Source organism: Nyctereutes procyonoides, unplaced genomic scaffold (genome assembly GCF_905146905.1).
Source record: "Nyctereutes procyonoides isolate TBG_1078 unplaced genomic scaffold, NYPRO_anot_genome, whole genome shotgun sequence".
Classification (NCBI taxonomy): Eukaryota; Metazoa; Chordata; class Mammalia; order Carnivora; family Canidae; genus Nyctereutes; species Nyctereutes procyonoides.
In genome coordinates, this window is record NW_026575030.1 from 11,019,722 (window position 1) to 11,040,722 (window position 21,001).

At 38.3% G+C, this 21,001-nt stretch overlaps 1 long non-coding RNA gene across 3 annotated transcripts in view; it reads left to right on the plus strand.

The window, feature by feature from the left end:
• LOC129503596 (uncharacterized) overlaps positions 1-21,001 on the plus strand; it is a 107,332-nt gene that overhangs the window by 54,386 nt on the left and 31,945 nt on the right. For 2 of the 3 annotated variants that reach the window (XR_008663206.1, XR_008663205.1), the window contains exon 2: positions 6,117-6,257. The exons of the other annotated variant lie outside the window; for it this stretch is intronic. This is a non-coding gene — a long non-coding RNA (uncharacterized LOC129503596). The remainder of the gene's footprint in view (positions 1-6,116; positions 6,258-21,001) is intronic. 3 annotated transcript variants of the gene reach the window in all.

Sequence of the window (21,001 nt, forward strand, 5' to 3'; positions counted from 1 at the left end):
AAGTCGTGTTATCACTATCCAGCAAACAACAATGTTTTGCCATATTATCACAATCTGACAAACAACAAACAGAAGTTACTGTGCTTCCATGTTGTAGGTTGGGTTCTCTGGAAAGGCCTTTGAGGGCAACCCCTGCAAAAGGGATTGGAAAGAAATGGAAGTGGGCAGAGAAGAAGTTAGTAGAGACACAGGTCCTATGACAGCCTTGGTTGATTTCAGCCAGATGACCAGGCCTCTGTTCTCCTACATCAATCCTTCACTGGTTGTGAGCCTCTAAGGGGGCAGGGGAGGGGGGCAAGAGGACAACACCACATGGCTTCCATCACAATCCATTGTGCTCAAAAAGCCATTCTTGATTAACAGAGTTGTTTTAATTGGTACAAGAGAAATACAAGCAAATCTCTAAGTGTGGTCTTGATGATATTGGAGAAGTAGCTTCATCTTTATGAAAAAAAAAAAAAAAAGCAGTGGTGATACATAAATCCACTGACATTTCCTCTGTATTTGGTGTGCAGAAACACATTTGGTATGGATCCATAAATTTAAAGCTAATGCAATTTTTATTATCCTACTGCTGCTATAATCTTTTAATAATCTAAGAAGGATCACAAATGATTCTTTTGTGGGAGGAATAACATAAAATTGTGAAGTTCCACAAGTTGGCATGCTTTTGTTTTAGTGGGGTTTTTGTTTGTTTGTTTTTGAAAGAGAGTGTCCAAGCATAAAGGTGGGGCATAGGGTGTAAGGGCAGAGGGAAAGGGAGAGAGAGAATACTAAGCAGGCTTCACATCTGGTACAGAGACTGACATGGGGCTCGATCTCACAACTCTGAGATCATGACCTGAACTGAAATCAAGAGTCGGATGCTTAACTAACTGAGCCACCCAGGTGCCTCAGTTTTTGTTTTTGTTTTTGTTTTTTTTTCTTTTTTTAAATGAATAGAGACTAGGAGGGGTGGCATAAGAAAATGACATTTTCCCCAGATTTTTCTTCCTCATTCATGGTGCTGGGCTCCACTTAGTCACTGGCTGCTAGGAGGGTAAATGTTCTAGGGTCAAAGGGCACTATCTCACTGAAGCAGAGCCACTGCAACTGATGAGTAATGGCTGTTGCTTTTGTCAGGTTTGACTCTTGTAAGCTTTGATGAGCAAAAAATGGAGCCCAGCAGAGCCATTCTCATCCCTAGAATTTTCTTTCTTTCTCTCCCAAAGAGGCAAGAGTGATATCTTTTGCATTGTATGACTTATTTTTTAATGCTCCCAGATAAGCTGATCTCAAAGCACAAAGAATAAAACTCCTTTGCTTTCCAAAGTTTGTAAGCAAAGAATTTAGAACGTGCTTCACCACCATTTTATCCGTCTCTTCAGCTGGGAAAGTCCCTAACAGAATTCTTGCTCAGTTAATAAGAAAAGAAAGCAACAATTTTGCCTATGCATTAGCATATTAGTATGGATGATCACGTACAAATGAAAATAAAGGTGCTTTTTTGCATAATCTTATTTCTAAGAAAGCAGCGACTTGGATTTTTATAAAACACTTGGTGATTTTTATCCATGTTTTGGAAAATTCAGCACACATAATTCCAGGATACTTAAATCTGATAAACCCACATGCCCTACTGTTATATAACCTTCCTTGTGTAAGAACTGTTCATTCAAAAATCCTACAGGGTACTTCTTATCAGTTACTGAATGTGCAGGAATGGGCCTCACTCTTAGCTATACCAAGGACTTGAAAACCACAGTCTTCTGATAATTGCCACTGACACAAGAACCCTCTAAAATATTTTATTTTTTATTTATGTTCTAGATTTTATTTATTTATTTAATTGAGAGAGAGCAGGGAGGTGGGGGTGGGGGAGGAGTTGAGGAAGGAGGACAAGCAGATTCTGTGCTGAGCACAGAGCCTGACACTGGGCTCAAGCTCAGGACTCTGAGATTGTGACCTGAGCCAAAATCAAAAGTTAGACACTTAACTGACTGAGACACCTGGGTGCCTCCCTCCCCCCACCCCAAATATTTTAAAACAAGGACATTCAGGTCCACTTTCTTCACTAACTCCATAGAAGGCAACATGTATCATCCAGTCACTGGGACTGTTTGGGGATAAGATCTTCTGGAAAGTTATCCCCCAACCATAGAATCCTAGGTTACCCACTAAGCTAAAACATGCTGATCAGCAAATTCTTCACTGATGTGTCTGGCAATGTCAGCTTTCAGAAAGCAGAGAAACTACTAGGGGTTACAAAAATCTCTAGATGAGGGATCCCTGGGTGGTGCAGCGGTTTGGCGCCTGCCTTTGGCCCGGGGCGCGATCCTGGAGACCCGGGATCGAATCCCACGTCGGGCTCCCAGTGCATGGAGCCTGCTTCTCCCTCTGCCTGTGTCTCTGCCTCTCTCTCTCTCTCTCTCTCTCTCTCTCTCTGTGACTATCATAAATAAATAAATAAAAATTTTAAAAAAAAGTGAAATGGCCTTAATTTAAAAAAAAAAAAACTCTAGATGATTCACAAATAACTAGGAAAAATTTTCTGGATATAAAGAGGTAATAGGTACCTTAGGAGGAGTTTATTACATTTGTTTGCCCATTAACTGAAGCACTTATTTATTTACTTATTTATTCAATAATCAAACGTTTGTTGAATGCTTATTGGGCCCCAGGAATCAAGAATACATAAGTTAAAAATTCAGACCCTGCGTTGACTCTACAGACATACAGACAAGTGAATTTATAATGCAATACTATGGGGGCTTCCCTAGAAGTACACTCAGAGGAAAATGAAAGGATATGGGCTGGAAAACAAGTCCAGACTAGCAGATATGGAGGAAGACTTTTTCGTGCAGGAATTCTGTATGACCTCAGGCTTGAAGTACGAGTATGAATAAGCCAGGAGGCCCAGAGACAGTTGCTAGTTCATAAAGTAAGTTTTTGTTGCTGAGGGTTGTGGTCAAAATAATTTGTGAATCCATGTTTTAGAAAGATCTTTCAGGCAGCTGAAAACAAAGAAACCAGTTAGGACTTCTGACTCTTGATTTTGGCTCAAGTCATGATCTCAGGGTCAGGAGATCGAGCCCTGCCTTGAGCTCCTGACATGGAGCCTGCTTAAGATGCTCTGTCTCCCTCTGCCCCTTCCCCCATGTACAATTTCTCTCTAAAAAAGAGAAAGAGAGAGAGAGATGCCTATGACCTGCAAAACAGAACAACTACCTCCAATAATCCAGTGCTATTAGGGCCCTATTTGTATGTGGAAAACAAACAAAGAATGAACACCCATCATTCAAAGGACAGCTAACATGCTGCTTTTTCCATGTAGTTCCCCATATATCCCCTTCTAGAAAAAATACTAGCAGCAATCCTCTCTTCATATTTATTGCAGTCATTAATATAGTACATCCCATAAATCACTTTCCATCTTATCAGCCTATTGTCTGGTCTTCACAGTAATTGACACTACTTGAAAATAGCTTAATTGTTGGAATTCTCTCTTCTTCTCTACCTTCCCTCTTCCAGAATATTCAACACTTGGGGGCAGGATCAGGACTTCCTTGTTCACTATCTTTGGAGACAGAAAAGGGCCTGACATCCAGGAGAAACTGAATGAAGTTTTTGAGTGAGATAGTCAATGAACCAGTCTCATGCCAACCTGAGACATCTTGACGCAGAATCAGTGTGTGGCCTGTGCCTCAGATCAGGGATTTATTTTATAGTTACACCTTTGTGATCATCATCCTGGCTCCTGTTTTCCCCCACTGCACCAAACTGCATCTTTAAACTACAGAGCCAATATGAGGGAGATTCAGTGTTACATAGATTTCATCTAGAAACTGGACTAGCAATGAATCAGGATCGTATTTTTACTTTCTGCTCAATGGTTATATACATAATGCATATCTCACCTGTATTATATTTCAAGACATCAATGTCTTTTATTCTGTGACTTTAGAAATATCTTCAAATATGAACTGAATCTGCCATTGTCTTCATGAGTCGGGGGAAGAAGTGATGTAGTTTTAGAATATAGGTGAGGTTTCATGGGGTGAGGTGTGGAGCCAAAGACAAAGAAAGATTTCTTGAGATGTCTTTGGTACAGAATGGTGGTTTGATTAAAGCACAGGGACAGGACCCATGGGCAGGAGAGCTGCTGCCCTGGGCTTGTGAGGGGTGACTGATTATATACCTGAAAGCTGGGGAAGGTAAGGAAAAGGGAGGTTTCAAAAGAACTTTTGTGTGCTAAAGAGGACCTACAAGATATTGGAGGCCTTGCCATTGTCAAGTTAAGGTTGTTTTTCCCGCTAGTAAAGCATTAATATTAAGATAGTTGGGAGTTTCCTTATGAAAATTAGGTTATTGATAAGAATGCTTTTTTTTGTAAATCACTAATACATTTTGTAAACTGAGGGAGACTCATGTCTGTAGAACTATGATCTCTACAAGTTAACTACTTGTTTTTCCTTTCTCTTAGCTTTAGGGCAGCCAAGAGTGACTGAGGAATGTCACACACATCCCACCCAGGAGAGGGGGGTGCAGGGTTGCAGGGTGCGAGTTTGTGCTTTGTCCTCAGCTAGGCTTGTTCCCCACTAGAAGGACACAGGATTTTAGAACTTTCTAAATGGGCAGTGCTGGCAATAAGTCTGTGAGTTTGGTCCCAGTGGTCTTCAGGAATGTCTGCAATCTCCTACCCACTTTTTTTTTCTTGTTTATTTTTAGTGAGAAAGTCAACAGGAAAATGTGTTAAGCAGAGAACATTTAATTATAGACTGTGGCTTTCTTCTGAATTAAAATAATCAGTAATACATTACCATTTTACCAAACATCTCACGATGCTTTTGTGTTTAAGGCTGACAACACTTTCTAATTTAAAAGTCAAACAAACCTGGTATTTACCCACTGATTAAACAAATTTACTGCTTAACCCTTTGTAATCTCCCTGTTGAGTCTATTTGGAAACCTAGTGTTAAGAGGGCAGGCAGCAGGCTATCTTTGTCTTTCATCCCATTCAACAAGGCATTTAGGAAAACAAAGGAATTCCTGAGGAATCAAATGCATACTAAAACCTCAGACTTTTTAGCATTAAGATACAGGCATCTAGAGTGTGTGTTCGTGCTGATGGCTAATGGAAGAATTTAAATGATTGCTATAATCTGACCATGGATAATTATCTAGAGCTCACTTGACTGATCACTTTATACGTGGTGTCAGGATGTGGCTAAGGAAGGGGGAACAATTGCTGAAATTGGGAGATAGACTACAATTAGAAGATTCTGAAACAAAACAAAAACAGGACAAATGTAATTTGAGTTAGAAAAAATTAAAGGCATATTAGAGGCTAAATACTATTTTCATGGTTTACCATCTTCATAATACTATGTAAGGTCCTGCCCCTCTTAGAGCCTCAGTGTTCTTATATATGGAGACAGGATGTTAAACCCCAAATCAGGAGTGTTAGAAAGAAAATCACAGGCCCAAAATGGAGTCACTTATGTTAAGGCCCCACTGCAGGAAAGTAAGACTTAATACCTAAGCTAACTGCATTTGCAAAGCTCCCCAGAATGTAACCTCTTACTAGTCAAGATGAATTTCCTGGTCAGCAGTAGGAAATTTACTAAAAGGTCCCTTCCTTTCCCCTTAGGAGGAGAACCTTGCTTAAAACAGTGCATTCTTTGCTAATAATTTCCTTTTCCTACTTCCTCTCTGTCTTTAAAGAACTTTCCTTTCCTACAACTGGACAGGGCTCCTTTCCATTTACCAGTTGGGATGCTGCCCATCCATGAATTGTTCAATAAAGCCAATTTGATCTTTTAAATTACTCAATTAAATTTTTGTCATTTAATAAGAGATCTTGAGAATTCCCTGAGCTGTGTTGTGTAAATCAACTATGAAAAATGTCTACATTCCATCTTTTTTGTATAAATGAACACAGGTAGGGATGTCTGGGTGGCTCAGTGGTTGATCATTTGCCTTTGGCTCAGGGCATGATCCTGGGATTCCGGATCCAGTCCTGAATCAGGCTCCCTACAGGAAGCCTGCTTCTCCCTCTGCCTGTGTCTCTGCATCTGTGTGTCTCTCATGAATAAATAAATAAAATCTTATAAAAAAATTTTTTTAAATGAACACAGGTAAAAGGCAAGCCTGCTAGGACTAATTGGAAGAAGGTGATCCAGATCCAGAAGGGGCAGGAAAAGTCTTGAACCACAAATGCTTGGAGGAACTGGGAAGATTCATCCTAGAGAAGAGAAAGTAGCAGACTGGAAAGACAGGTGAATTGAAAGGTGGAGATTTGATTTATCTATTCAGCGCTGCCATTAAGTATGTATGCGACTATTGTGGGGGATGGGGGAAGTGGTAGTTGGTGAACATCCTTTTCTGGACGTAGTTTTTCTTAATTTACAGAACGAGATGATCTTTGAAGCTCCTTCACTCTAATAAGGATCTTTATCTAGGAATAAACTTGTGGACTTTTACAAAAAATATGGGCATATTGTAGGAGGAACAGACTTATTCTGTGCTTCTTTTTTAAAAGACTTTATTTATTTATTCATGAAAGACACAGAGAGAGAGGCAGAGACACAGGCAGAGGGAGAGGCAGGCTCCAATGCAGGGAGCCTGACATGGGACTCCATCCTGGGTTTCTAGGATCACGCCCTGGGCTGAAGGCAGGTACTAAACTGCTGAGGCCACCCCCACCACCCCCACCACCCCCCACCACCCTACTCCTCCTCAACCCCCCCCTCCCCCAGGATGCCCATATTTTGTGCTTCAGTGGAAGGGAGAACCAGTCATGAAAGTTCATTGAAAAGGGAATTTGCTCAACATAAGAAAGGGAGCTTCTAACCATAAAAATTATTTAAGAATATAAAAAGCAAAGTTTATAAGGTTTGAAGTTACTAAGAGACTGGATTCTACTTGTTCCTGCCATTAAAAAATAATAATAATAATAATTATGTGTCGTGATAGAGGTGTTAACTAACACTAGGATGGTTGATCATATGTCAATAAATAAATGGATCATCAAATCAACACACTGTATGTTTTAAATGTACAGTGTTATATGCCAATTATATTCCAATTTTTTTAAAAATTGAAAAAAAAACTTGTAAGCTAATAAGTGTGAAATGAATGTCATTTTTAAGCCTCTGTATTTTCCTCTGATTAGTTATCCCTTCTCTTTAGATTACATTTCCCTCCATTTATCCATCCAGTCAATTATATTAACTTATCATTTCTTTAGGGGAGAATTTCTAAGGCCTCTCCAACTGGTGAAGTCACCCTCTCTCTATTTTTCCTCAAGCTATTGTGCTTATCCCTATTGTTGAGGCCAATCTTGGAGCGATGGTGAAATGATAGCATAACTCATCATGATAAGAAATTGGAACTTCCGCAAATAGGAATCATGGGAAATCATGTGATGATAAGAAACCTCACAGTCATTCAGAATTTGGCCCTTGAGAAGATTTTTTTTTTTTAAGATGCAAAAATTATGTTATTTTATGTTACTGGAAAAAGCATGGTACAAAGTTATACATATAAATGTATTTAAACCATTTTCAGTGTGCCTGTAAATACTTAAAGAAAGGGATATAACTTAAAATATTAACTCATTCTTTCAAAGTGGGTAAATATGGGTAAATGTTTATTGTTTCCTCTCTATTTTTCTGTTTCCATATTTTCTAGAATGAGAACTTTTACTTTTATAATCAGAAAAGTTGTTAAATTTTTTTTTAAATTTATTTATTTATGATAGTCACAGAGAGAGAGAGAGAGAGGCAGAGACACAGGCAGAGGGAGAAGCAGGCTCCATGCACCGGGAGCCCGATATGGGATTCGATCCCGGGTCTCCAGGATCGCGCGCGCCCTGAGCCAAAGGCAGGCGCCAAACCGCTGCGCCACCCAGGGATCCCAGAAAAGTTGTTACAATGGAAAAGTAAATACAGAAAAATATATTTTGTAATCCATGAAAATAGTCAATACTCATGTCATTCTAGACATCTGGAATGTTACCAGATCTCTGGGGTCTGTGCTGCAGGTAGGAATGAACAGGTGTCATATGTGATTTCGTATTAAGTCGTTATTTTGGGGAAGCTTCTTTTGCTCTCAGTCCTCATCCAGAATCTAGTGTCACAGACCACCCAATGGAAGGCTGAGACCCATGTACAATAAAATTGGATAGTCTGACTTTGAGAAATGCAGCCTACCTCCATAAAGTAGTTGTGATAGAATGTTTACCCTATGTAAACATTCCCTATAGTCTTGCAGATTCTTTCATGTGATGTGCCTGACCATGAAACTGCTAAACTTTTGCACAGACTTGCTGATTTGGACTTTCAGCTCCTTCTCTACCATTTTCTTCAATCTTCATTCTGACCTGGCCTCAACTCATAACCCCATCCTTCTAGGGCTTCTGGCATGAAAGGTCCTACTGATTATGAAACAACAAGGCTCTGATGTGGACTCTGGGAGAGAATCAGCCATTCCACATCGGGGTGTTAAAATCCAAAAAAAAGGGTTTAAATTCTTGAGCAGATGACTCGGGTGAGGTGCCTGGAATAGGCTAGAAAAAGTCAACTGTGTGAAATGAAGGTCCACGCCATCCATCCATCTAGTTTAGTCTCCTTCAATCAGCAGACATTGGGAAATATTCCAGGCTCAGTGCTAGGCATCAGGGTTCACCAAAGGTAAAGGAGTCTGAAGGAGCTTATCAGGGATATCAGCAGGCTGAGATGTGAATTGGAATAGTGAGTAATATGTACTATAATATAGCTATACATTAACATTAGAATACTTTGTATATATAAATTTGCCTTTAAATTTAGGCAGTTATGAAGAGTTGATTTATAAGAATGAGTGAAAACTTATCTTAGAAATCTGGGGAAGGGGGAGAAGATATTTTTAGGTACATGCATGAAAGTGCCTGTGCAGAGCGTAACACATGAATAGGTACATGTGGTGGGAAATTAATTCATTCAGTTGGTTAATACTTAGTAAGAACCTTGTGCATTAGGAGCTCTACTGAGAGCCGTTGTAGGCAATGGGAATTATCCTCCTTACTTAAGTGTGTATATGAAGGAGGGAGAAAATCCATCTATTGACTTAAAACTTTAATATGTACTCTGCCCTCAAGGAAGTGAAATATAATTTGATTTCCTTTCAAAGGCTAAAATATGGAGAGGAGTGAGGAGAGAGTAACTTTGCAATGGAGAAACTTGACAAAAACTGTCTCGGCCAGGTAATCAAGGTCAACATCGACAGTGATAGGTCGTGCTGACAGTATATATCCTTGATATGAGGGCATGAAAATGGTACTTTAACCTCTGTTGTCTTTTCCTCCCCAAATCTGTAACCCTAGCCTAATCATGAAAAAACATCAGACAAATTCCAACAGATATTTTACAAAATATGTTACGTACTCCTGAAAACCTTGAAAGTTGCCAAAAGCAAGTAATATATGAGAAATTATCACAGCTAGGAGGAGCCTGAGGAAACCTGACAAATAACTGTAATGTGATATCCTAAATGGGATCCTGAAAGTGAAATAAAAGCTAATAAAATATGAATAAAGCATGGACTTTAGGAAATAATAGTATACTAATACTGTTCCATTAATTGTGACAAATGTACTATACTAATGTAAGATGTTAATAATTGGGGAAAATAGATGTAGAGAGGTATAAAGACTTTCTATATTAGCTTGGAAATTTTTCTGTAACCTAAAACTATCCTTAAAATATTAATATAAGGGTAACAAATGATAAGTGTTATGAAATAAAGTAAATATAGTAAAGGATGTGGTACAAGGAATTGGGGAGGAGGTTTTTGGAAACCATGTTAAGTGAGGCCACAATGAGCAAATGATATTTGTTAGAGGCTGGAGTGAAAACGATATGTGTGTCACTGCAGTGGGAAGAACATACCAGGATAGCAGGTCCAAGGACCTGAGACCATGCTTCAAGTATTTAAAAAACAGAGCACAGGCACATTCGAATAGAGTACAGTGAACTAGTGAGATTGTCATGTGATAAGGTTGGAGAGGAAACTGAGATAGATTAGGTAAAACATTAGGGACCACTGAAGGGGAATTTGAATTTTACTTGGAGTAAGATTAAACAGTGTTACATGATTTGCCTTATATATTCTTTTTTTTTTTTTTTTTTTTTTTTTTATGATAGTCACACAGAGAGAGAGAGAGAGGCAGAGACATAGGCAGAGGGAGAAGCAGGCTCCATGCACCGGGAGCCCGACGTGGGATTCGATCCCGGGTCTCCAGGATCGTGCCCTGGGCCAAAGGCAGGCGCCAAACCGCTGCGCCACCCAGGGATGCCCTGCCTTATATATTCTTAAAGTTTGGCTGTTGCATGGATGATAGGAGAAAGCAGTGTAGAAACAGGGAAGTATTTAGTAACTTTCTACAGTACAGCTGATAGTGATGGTTACCACTCATGTGGTAGCAACAACATTGGTAAGAAGTGGTCAGGATTTGGTTGTATACTGAAGAATCATGTTATGCTTATGCATTAGACAGGATGAAGGAAAAAGCAAAAAATAAGGATGCTTCTAAAATTCTTTGAGGAATTGAATGGGTGGTGGTGCCATTTATTAAGTTGAGGAGGACTTGGGGAACAACAGCCTTGAGAGGCAAACCAAGAATCTAAATTTTGAACACATGAAACTTGAGTTGCATAGTAGGCCTTCAATGAGATATTCAAAGAGATCATTGAATAGATAATTTTATTTTGAATAGATAATTTTGGAGTGCAAGCGTAAAATAAGGGCGAAATAAACACTTAGGAGTCATCAGTTTATATGGATCATTTTTCCAGCATAGATAGTAGATTCACATAGGTGTGATTGTAAATCAGAAGTGTCTAAACACTGAGCCCTGTGGAACTCCAACATTTCATGTGGAACTCCAACTCTGGTCATATCCTAAATGGGATATGGGATACAAAGAAAATGTAGCAGATGAATTTTCCAAGGAAGTAGAAGTAAAAGCAGGAGGGGTTGTACTTCAGAAGCCAACTACAGAAATTGTTTTCAAATGGAGGGAGAGAGCAACTGTGTCAAATCTGTGAGGAGTCCATTAAGAAAGATTAGACCTGAGGGTTGACCACTGAATTAGCAACTTTGACCAAGAGAGTTTAGAGGAATGATGGGAATAAAGGCCTAGTTGAGTGAGCTCAAGAGATTGAGGGGTAAGAAAGTGGAAACAGTTAGTGTAAACAACACTTGCTGTGAACTTTGCCACAAAGGGGAGGGAAATGATAGGGTTACTGGTGAAAGCAACATGAAATCAAAGGAATTTTTATTTTTTATTTTTGGCTGGTATTTATGAAGCAGAATTTCAAGTTGATGAGAATGAAACATTAGAGAGAGAACAGTTGATGGAGTAAAAGAAAATGGGAAATTGTAGGAACTAAGTGGTATCTGGGCCACAAGTGGAAAAGTCTATTTATTGTCAGATGTATGAGGACAGATGAATTTAATAGATTTGGTCCCATGAGATTGACGATGTTCTCTGATTGCTTCTATTTTCTCTGAAAAGTGAGAAACAAGGCCATCGGCTAAAAATGAGGAGGAGGAAGGAAGGCATTTGGAATTTGGAGGAGTGAAGAAAACTTGAGAAATGGTTGTTTTGGAGAGTGGGAGAGCAAATTGGCAGGCCAAACATAATAGGTTTCTTGGATAGAGTTTAAATCATAAATTTAAAGTAAGTCTAGGCAGCCTGGGCTATGATTTTTCTCCCGCCTAAGTTGTTTGCATGAGTTCAGGAGAGAGGAGCAAGAGTTGGATTTAAGTGATGGCTGAGGTTTTGCAGGTGATTATGATGGAGGGAATAATAAACCAGGAGAATGGCATATGCTGGAAGTGATGATAATAATAACAGACCAGAGACTGTGAGCTGGATAGGAAAGAAGTGACACCTGAAGGAAGACGGAGGGTAAACGGTGGAAGTATTGATGGATTCAAGATCCCCTTTGAAGAGGTAGAGTGGGAGAGCTAGAAGAAGTGCGGTGGAAGAGTTAGTATTGCTAGCCCGAAGAGTGTGTGTTTGGGGCTTCTGTGTTGCTTCAGTTGTTGGGAAGGTCAAAGTCTGAAAAATGGTGAAGAGGATGGGAATGGCTGAGGAAGGCAGGTGGGGTATAAGACAAGATGCTTGGAGGAGAAGGGAACAAGAAACTGAGGAACCAGAACATTAGATGGATTTTGAGTAGCCCAAATGGTAGCAGAAATAGTAGTGGGGAAACCAACAAGTAATGCAGGTGCTGAAATCTTACAAAAAAATGAGAAGATCAGAAAGACAGAAAATTGCAACAAAGAAAAATTGTGCATGGTAAAATCTAAGAGTATATGCATCAAAAGACTGAGAGATATAGGGAGGAGGAAAGAGTAATTTTCTGGAACTGGCAGCAGAGATCAAGGAGGACATTTATCCCAGGCCCAGAAAAATAAGAAAACTAGCACCTTTTGAGCGAGCTGCAAGAGAAGTATGACCTCAGGGAAGAACCAGCTTTATATAGAAATAAAGAATACAAGGTAAAGGGATTATTCAGTGAAGGGGTTGAATATAACATGGGGATTTTATTCTTCCTAAAGTTTAAACTTCAGAGGAAGTATTTTGAGGAGTTTGGTAGGCATTAGAGCTTGAATCTGATTAGGGAACGTACAGAGTAGTGAATGGAGGAACAAGGCTTGGGCTTCCTATGGAAATAGAAACAAAAAGCCATTGTGTTAATGGTCTCTTAGGGAGATGGGATCATCAGTTCAAACATGTATCTCCTTCTTGGAAAAAGTCATTTGGGCAATTTGCAGTGATTCAGCAGGCAGTGTTGGATGAAGGGACAAGTGGTGTTTTGTGTGCTACCCATAAACACAGCTGTACACATTGTTGACACTAGGAAATGAGGCTGGGACAGCAAGATGAAGTCATGGGAAGAAGTTTGGATTTAGTCTTTTGGCATTTTGAGGACTATAGTGGGTTAAACAGTGATCACCACCTCCTCCCAAATGATATATCCATATCCTAACCTTAGAACCTGTATATGTGGGGCACCTGGATGGCTCAGTGGTTGAGCATCAGCCTTCGGCTCAGGTAGGGACCCTGGAATCCTATGATTCGAGTCCTACATTAGGCTCCCCACAGGGAGCCTACTTCTCCCTCTGCCTACATGTCTGACTCTTTCTCTGTCTCTCATGAATAAATAAATATAATTTTTAATAAAAAAAAAAGAAGAAGAAGAACCTATAAATGTATCCTTACTCAGGGAAAAAAATTTCTTTGCAGATGTAATCAAGATGTACTTCTTTGCAGATCCAGATGATCTCTTGAGTTGAGATCATCCTGTATTAGGGTGGGCCCTAAATCCAATGAGAACTTCTTATAACAGAAGGACAAATACAGAGAAAAGAAGGGCGTATTGGAATTATGTAGCTACAAGTCAAGGAACTCCAGGGATTGCTAGAAGTCACTGGAAGCTCAATCACAGATTCCCTATCAGAATCCCCAGAAAGAACCAACCAAACACTTTGAATTTCATGCCCTAGCCTCTAAAATTGTGAGAGAATGAACTTCTATTGTTTTAAGTTGCCAAATTTGTGGCCATTTGTTATGTAAGTACTAAGAAATTAATACAGGAATCCAAGGAAGAAATGTCATGGTAATATACATGAATACTACTCAGACTTTCAAAGCAGTCAATCCTCAGAAACCTATGACCAGCATTGTGTAGGATCTCCTCAACTTAGAGGCATTTATTGAGCTGATAGAAACAAATCATAATTGCAATACTGAGTGCTATTGTAATACTGTTAAAAATTATTTATGCTAAAAAATGAATGAGGAAAGAAATTGGAATGGTTGAGTTGAATGAGAAAAATATTGTGCATGAAAGAGAACTTGCCAAATATTTCAGTAGATCTAACTTGAACTGATAAGACTCCTTCAGCCAGTAAGAAGTGACTGAACAACATGTCTTGGGGGATCAAGTGACAAGGCATTTTGGTCTGACCTAACTTTGTATCTTGCTCTGGGACTGCTCCCAAAATATAGCTCAGAGGACAAAATAATGAATATCTGGGAAAATCTTCCTGAATTCCTTTTTTTTCTTCTGTCTTTATATATAAACCTTGATAGTTTCCAGTGTTTGCACCTACGACATGAAGAAGCTTCTTTAATTTTGATTCTATAAGATGGATGACATTGACCTCTGGCTCTACATGTTTTTGCCCCACTTGGAGTAGCTCAGTTTTCCCAGCACCCACCTGGTCTTGCCTACCTACCAGATGCTTCCTTTGGCTTCTCCATGCTTGTGATGCTTTACATTATTCATTTGCACATTTATTTGACAAATATTTGACCTCTGACTTTCCAGCAAGCATTGCTTTAGATATGAGTGATAAGGAAAACCCTTCATAAAGCATATATGTAATATTGGATCAAAAGATAACATGTAAATGCATAAATACAATTTAGAAAATAAAGCAAAGTGAAGGGCATGCTATTATTGACAGGATGGCCAGGGACAAATTCTGAAGGGGTGATGTCTGAGCAGAGATGTACCTTGTCATGAAAGTGGGAAAGAATATTCTAGACAGAGAGAAGAATAAGTGAAAAACCCTTAGATGAGATGAATTTGGCATATCTGAATCATGACAAGAAAAGAAGTGTGGATGTTACTTATTGAGCAATGGACAGAAATGAGACCAGAAAGACTGGGTTTTGTTCCAAGTGCTATAATTTTAAATGGGGGTGGAATGGTGAGAAGAGTCTCATAAACTGGTTTATATTTCTAAAGTACCATATTGACTCCAGGGTGGACAAGAGACAGTAGAAAGCCAAGAGTGGACTCTGGGGAACATTTTTTGGAGGCTTTCTCAATCGTTGAGATGACGGACAATTAGTGGTTGGTACTAGAGTGATAACAGGAAGTGCTGGGAAGAGAATTGATTCATGATATATTTGAGGACACAGTCAACAGAATGAGATGATGGATCAAAAAATGGGATGTAAAAGAAAGGGGAAAAAGATGTCTCCTAGGCTACTGATTGAGAAATTGGTTCAAGTTTATAGGAAAACCCAACTTTGTGCCCTGGCCTCTATTCTCTGGTCATGCTTCTCTCTTGGACAAGGTGTCCCCTCTCGTGGTTTTAAAACTCATTTGTACGTGGAAGACACCTACATCCATATTCAGCCTTGATCACATTCTTAGGCTTTGACTTAATTTATTGAGAGGAAGAAGACTGGACAAGAATCATATTGAGAGATGAGATAGAAAACAGAGTTCTGTTTTTAGATATTTAAGTTTGCAGTGAAGTTCAGATGCTTAGTTGAGACATAGTGTAGGCAGATTTTGTATCTGATGCTCAGATGAGAAATTGAAACTGTAGTTAAAGCCATAAATAAGAATGAGTTTAATTAAGGAGTAAGTGGAAGATGGAAAGCATGTAAAAATAATAAGAGGTCTGAAAAATCTGCAAAACAAACTAAATGTTGCAGTAACCCAAAGTATTCTCTTATAAAGAGGAATGGACACAACACTCATCGGATGATTTGGAAGGCCAATAAAAACTTCAGTATTAAATGGAAACTGTCTTTTGTTTCTTTTCCAATCAGATTGGGATGATTACTTATCTTTAGTGATTTGTGGTGTGTATACGTCTATGTGTATTTATATTTATGTAACTATGTGAACTCTTTGGACATGGATGACAGGGTGTGATTAAGAAATATATTAAAAATGAATAATCTTTTTTTTCCATCATAAAGTCTTATTCCTGACATTCTATGCTAAGAAACATTGAAGCCACAATTCTTTTAAAGAGAGCTTGAGGTTATTGTGTCCTGGCATCAGGTCAGCATCTAACAACACTTTGAATTTGGTATGAGAGACAATCATCTTAATGGGATTTAAAAAAATATTTTATTTATTTACTCATGAGAGACACAGAGAGAGAGAGAGAGAGAGAGAGAGAGAGAGAGAGGCAGAGACACAGGCAGAGGGAGAAGCAAGCTCCATGCAGGGAGCCCGATGCCGGACTTGATCCCAGGTCTCCAGGATCACCCCCTGGACTGAAGGCGGTGCTAAACTGCTGAGCTACCCGGGCTGCCCGGGATTTTTTTTTTTTTTAAGTTGAGATGTGGAGTCAAAGCTGAAGAAAGTGATCAAGGCTGATTAGGACTCAGGTGTCTTCCACGTATAAGTGGGTTTTAATATCATGAGACTGGACACATTTCCTGAGACAGAAGCATGCGACGAGGACAGAGAGCAAAGACCCAAGTTGGATTCTCCTATAAAGTAAATATACTCTTATTTAGCCAGTAAAAGGGTAAGGCACAGAGAAATGTTCCAGTAGGGCTTAACATTTGTCATTAGTAGATCTCAATAATTATTTTTGCAGCTAATGAAAGAATGGAACGAATGAAGATGCAGTTGAGAGGAACAGAAATAACCTGAGCAGAATCTTAGAAGGAAATTCAGAAATATAGGGGAAGAACCATGGAAGCCAACATAGTGGAGAATTTTAAGAATTTAGAAATTATTTTCAGTATAAAATGAGGGAAAGTAATTCAGTTAACAGTGCATCAGTATCCATGGTTCATTGTTGCCCTTCACTAGAATATTTTTAAAATCATGCAGTAGAATGCTAGGGAGCACAGATAAGCAATGAATCTAGGAAGCAAAATGAAAGTGAGTCTCTGAAGGCTTCCTAAAAGGTTCAACTCTTAACCAGTAAGAGTTTCTCAGGAAAAGTAAGAGAGGGCTCACGAATACTAGTTAATGTTTTTTAAGTACTTTGTGTCCTCCTTCTAAACTAATCCTTGACTGCTCTATGGAGTATAATCCTCATAATTACTGTCTTGGGGCACTTGGTTGGCTCAGTGTTGAGTGTCTGCCTTTGGCTCAGGGCAGGACCCCGGGGTCCTGGGATTGAGTCCTGAGTCAGGCTCTCTGCGGGGAGCCTGCTTCTTCCTCTGCCTATGGCTCTGCCTCTTTCTGTGTGTCTCTCATGAATAAATAAAATCCTTTAAATAAATAAATAAATAAATAAATAAATAAATAAATAAATAAATAAATACTATTTTACATTGGTCAAATAGTAATAATGTCTACTCAATTCTAGGAGCACTTAAGTTGTACTAGACTCTATGTAAAGTACTACAGTGGACACAAAGGTGCCAGAGACATAGTCCAGTCCTCAAGGTGCTTATGATGTGTTTGTAGACAAAAAAAAAAAAAAAAAAAAAAAAAATCGAGGTCCATTTAGAGAGCATGGATTGTGTGTCTGGTCTTATGATCTGCTTTAAGAGCCCAGAAATAGAACCCACAGCTGTGCCTGGGGAACTCATAGTCTAGTGGTGCTGAGACATACAAATAAAAGGATGAGTACAGTTTCTTGTGATAAATAATATGACAGGTGCTGTGGGAGCAAAGAGGAGAGACATGTTACCTAGATCAGGTGAGGGGTCTTCAAAGCATGGAAGAACAAGTAAACTTTGGGGTCAGTCTTACAGGATATATTACAAAGGTTAATGCATATATCTGGGGGATCAAGCTACATTTGAGGATTTAGAATAAATACCTAAAAAGTAAGATGCAAGGATGAAGTGATGAGAAAAAAAGGCTACAGAGAGAGTGAATTTGGGGCTAGAAAGTGATGGCTTTAGATTATTCAGAAAACCATGGCTTTTTAACCTTTTAATAATTCCATATTTCTCAGTGAACCTTCAAATGACATCGTGTTTATTAATAGCTTCTAAAAACTTACTAGTATGTTGGAGTTCCGTTTCGGCTCGTCTGGATCCCAAATGGTCATCATTAGTCATTTAGAAGCCTTAGCTTATTTTATTTATGACTTGCTTCAATAAACACAATTTTCCTACATGAAATTTAATGTGAACTTTTGTCAGTGATTACTATTCAACATGTGGCTCCTAGTCTTCTCTGCACCCCATAGTACTTAATGGGCACTCATTCAACCAGAATTTATTGAGCACTTGCTACATGGCCAGAATTGTGCCCGCGGGACTTAAAGCAGTATTTCTCAATCTCTTGTATTCATATTTCTTTTTACTGAACATCAATATGGCACTTTCTTTCAATATCAATTGAAATTTTAAAATTTTCTAAAATAAAGAACAATGATATTTATAGACCAAATTAATTTTGATCAAGGGAGGTAAAAGGACCTTTCTTGGTTCATAAAATGGCAACAGAAAAACAGGGATAAAACTCCTGTTGTTAAAAGCTTTCCCCTCTAAAATTATATAATCATTTAACAAATATTTACTGAATATCAAGTGTGTACTGAGCACTGACCATATTTGGGACATATCGATGAATTTAGCAGATTAAAAATCCTGAAATGGAGTTTATATTCTAGCAGATCTGACAGATAATATACACAAACACATTAGATAACTAAATGTAGAATATATTCTAAGGTGGTAAATACTATGGAAAAAGTGAAAATTAAGGAAGATAGAAGGGTTGGATGGAGGTAGACTTGCAATTTTAAAGAGGGAGGTCAGCATTGCCTTCATTAAGAAGGTAATGTTTGAGCAAAGACTTGAAAGAAGTCAAGAGGAGATATCTGTGGGAATATCCAGGGAAAATCATTCAAAGCACAGCAAACCCTAAAGTAGGATTACATCTGGTGAGTTGAGGAATAGCAACATGTCCAGTAAGCCTGGAGTATGTAGGTCAGCCAGACTAAGAGGAGAAGTTGCCAGAGGTGAAAGGAGATGGTGTGTGTGTATGTGTGTGTGTGTGTGTGTTTATGTGTGTGTGAAGAGAGAGAGAGAGGAAGAGAAAGAAAAGAGAGCAGGGTGAGGGAGAATGACGGAGAGAGAGAGAGAAAGAGAGAGAGAGAGAGAGAGAGAGAGAGAGAGGGCCTTTAGTGAATTAGCTAAACAAAAGTTACTTTGCTGTTCAAATGGTCAAGTCTGGGCTGCTACTTAGAGTCATCACCAGTACAAAATAATGGCTTCAAACATGCATGTGGAAGAATGAGGGACAATAGAATCACATCTTTCAAAAAGCTCTCCTCAAGTTCTTCTGCCAAAGACTGAGCAGTGGTTGATTAAGCTCAGTGGTGGATATAGAAGAGATATAGATACACCCTGACTATATCCTGAAATCAGAAAATGTAGTTCAAGTCCTGGCTCTACCACTTCCAGATTGAGTGTTTTCTGGCAAATTCCCTAACCCGTTTCATTTCCTCCCATGAGAAAAAAGTAACACTAGTCTTTGCATTATAGTGATGCTGTGAGAATTAAGTGAGATAATATGTGTAAGAGACTTAGAGGTTTTGAGAATCCAGATGGTTGATAGCAGGTACTCATGTCTGACACATACTAAGTTCACATATTAAGTTCACAATAGATATCACCTATTATTATAGCTGTGAAGAGGGTTTCATTCATATATTTAGCAGAACTTTTTAGCTCCAATGTCAAGAAAATATCTTTTGCAGATAAAGTAGATGAGATTTGATACTTTCCTTCAAATCATTTTGAAGAGCTTTGTCCTTGAGAATCTCATCAATCGGAGAAGATGAAGAGATGTTTTAGTACCACTTCTCAGTGTCCATAGATATATTTTGGCTATAAATGGTTGAAGTATATCATAATGAGCAAAGGTATTGGTATTTGTCCCCAGGGTTTTTATGTTCAATGTATTTGAAGCTTCAAAAAATATGTCTTTATATGTTGAACATAGCTGTTAAATATAACTTTGGGTGGTTTGGAGCAAATGCTTTTTTTAACACCTTGCCCTAAATAGTTCATTTCACGTTGACCACTAATGACCCTATAATGCAGGAACTTTGTGATTGGTCTTCAAATCTGCACAGAGAAAGGCAATAGTCTTATTTTTAATATACTTGTCTTCAATGTCATTGATTGAAGGCTGTCACAGTGAGATTGAAAGCTTCTTGTGCATAGATGGGCAATGTTTTGGTTGTCACAGTGAGGTAGACAAAGATGGGAAAGACTTTTAAAAATTGAAGTGCACTTTTTTGTTTAAAGTGTTTTGTTTTTATTATCTCTTCCCTCCTTTTCTTTTTTCTTAGTTTTCTTGTCAAAATCCTGACCATCTTGCTAAAGCATGGCTGATGCACAGTTCAAGCATGCATTCATTATTAATTTCCAACTCAACTCATTCATTTCAGGACATTTGAATTTTTTCAGGATCCTTTTTATTTAAAGAAAAAAAATCCATCTTTTAAAAAAGTAATATCTTAGGCTACAGAAAGCATCGATTCTTCTCCGCATAGTTGAGCACAATTCCTGCTATTAGTGGAGGCAAAAGAGAGTGACAAGCATATATTTAAAAAACATTGTTGATTTCTTTGGCTTTATTACTGATTTGGCACTTAACTGAAATTTCTTTTTAAAATTATAATCCAGGCAATCTTTTCCAAAGAATTTGGTCTATAAATTTTGTAAGTTCTCCAATATTGTGATTTCAAATTTTTAAGAAGTTCTCTACTATTTTAAAAAAATTGCTTTTAGTCTATGGATTCCTGATATTATTTAGTCCTGATATGATTTACTCCTGATATTTTTAGTCCAGTATATAAATCTCCATGTATAGGACAAATGTTCATTAAAAAACAAACAAACAAAAAACAACTAATCAACCAAGAAACAAACAAAAAACCCATCTGTTTAAAAAGTATAATATATAGACATTCTTACTCAAATAATTTTGAAGTCAAGAGAGATTGACTCAGGTTTAAGATATACAACACACGAAGAATTTCTACACTATTCTTTACAATGTAGGTAAATAAACACTCCCTAGGAATGCACTAAAGCTTGGCACTGGCCTTGCTGTTTGACTAGAATCAGGTATTTGATTTCTACTTCAATCCTCAAAAGGCTGAATGTCTACTTCAATGTGATTTTGATGATTCTGTGATCGGATAGATTACAATCAATCTAAATACAATAAAGCCATTTATACTATAAACAACACATACAACTTAGATTTGCTAATACCTAAATATT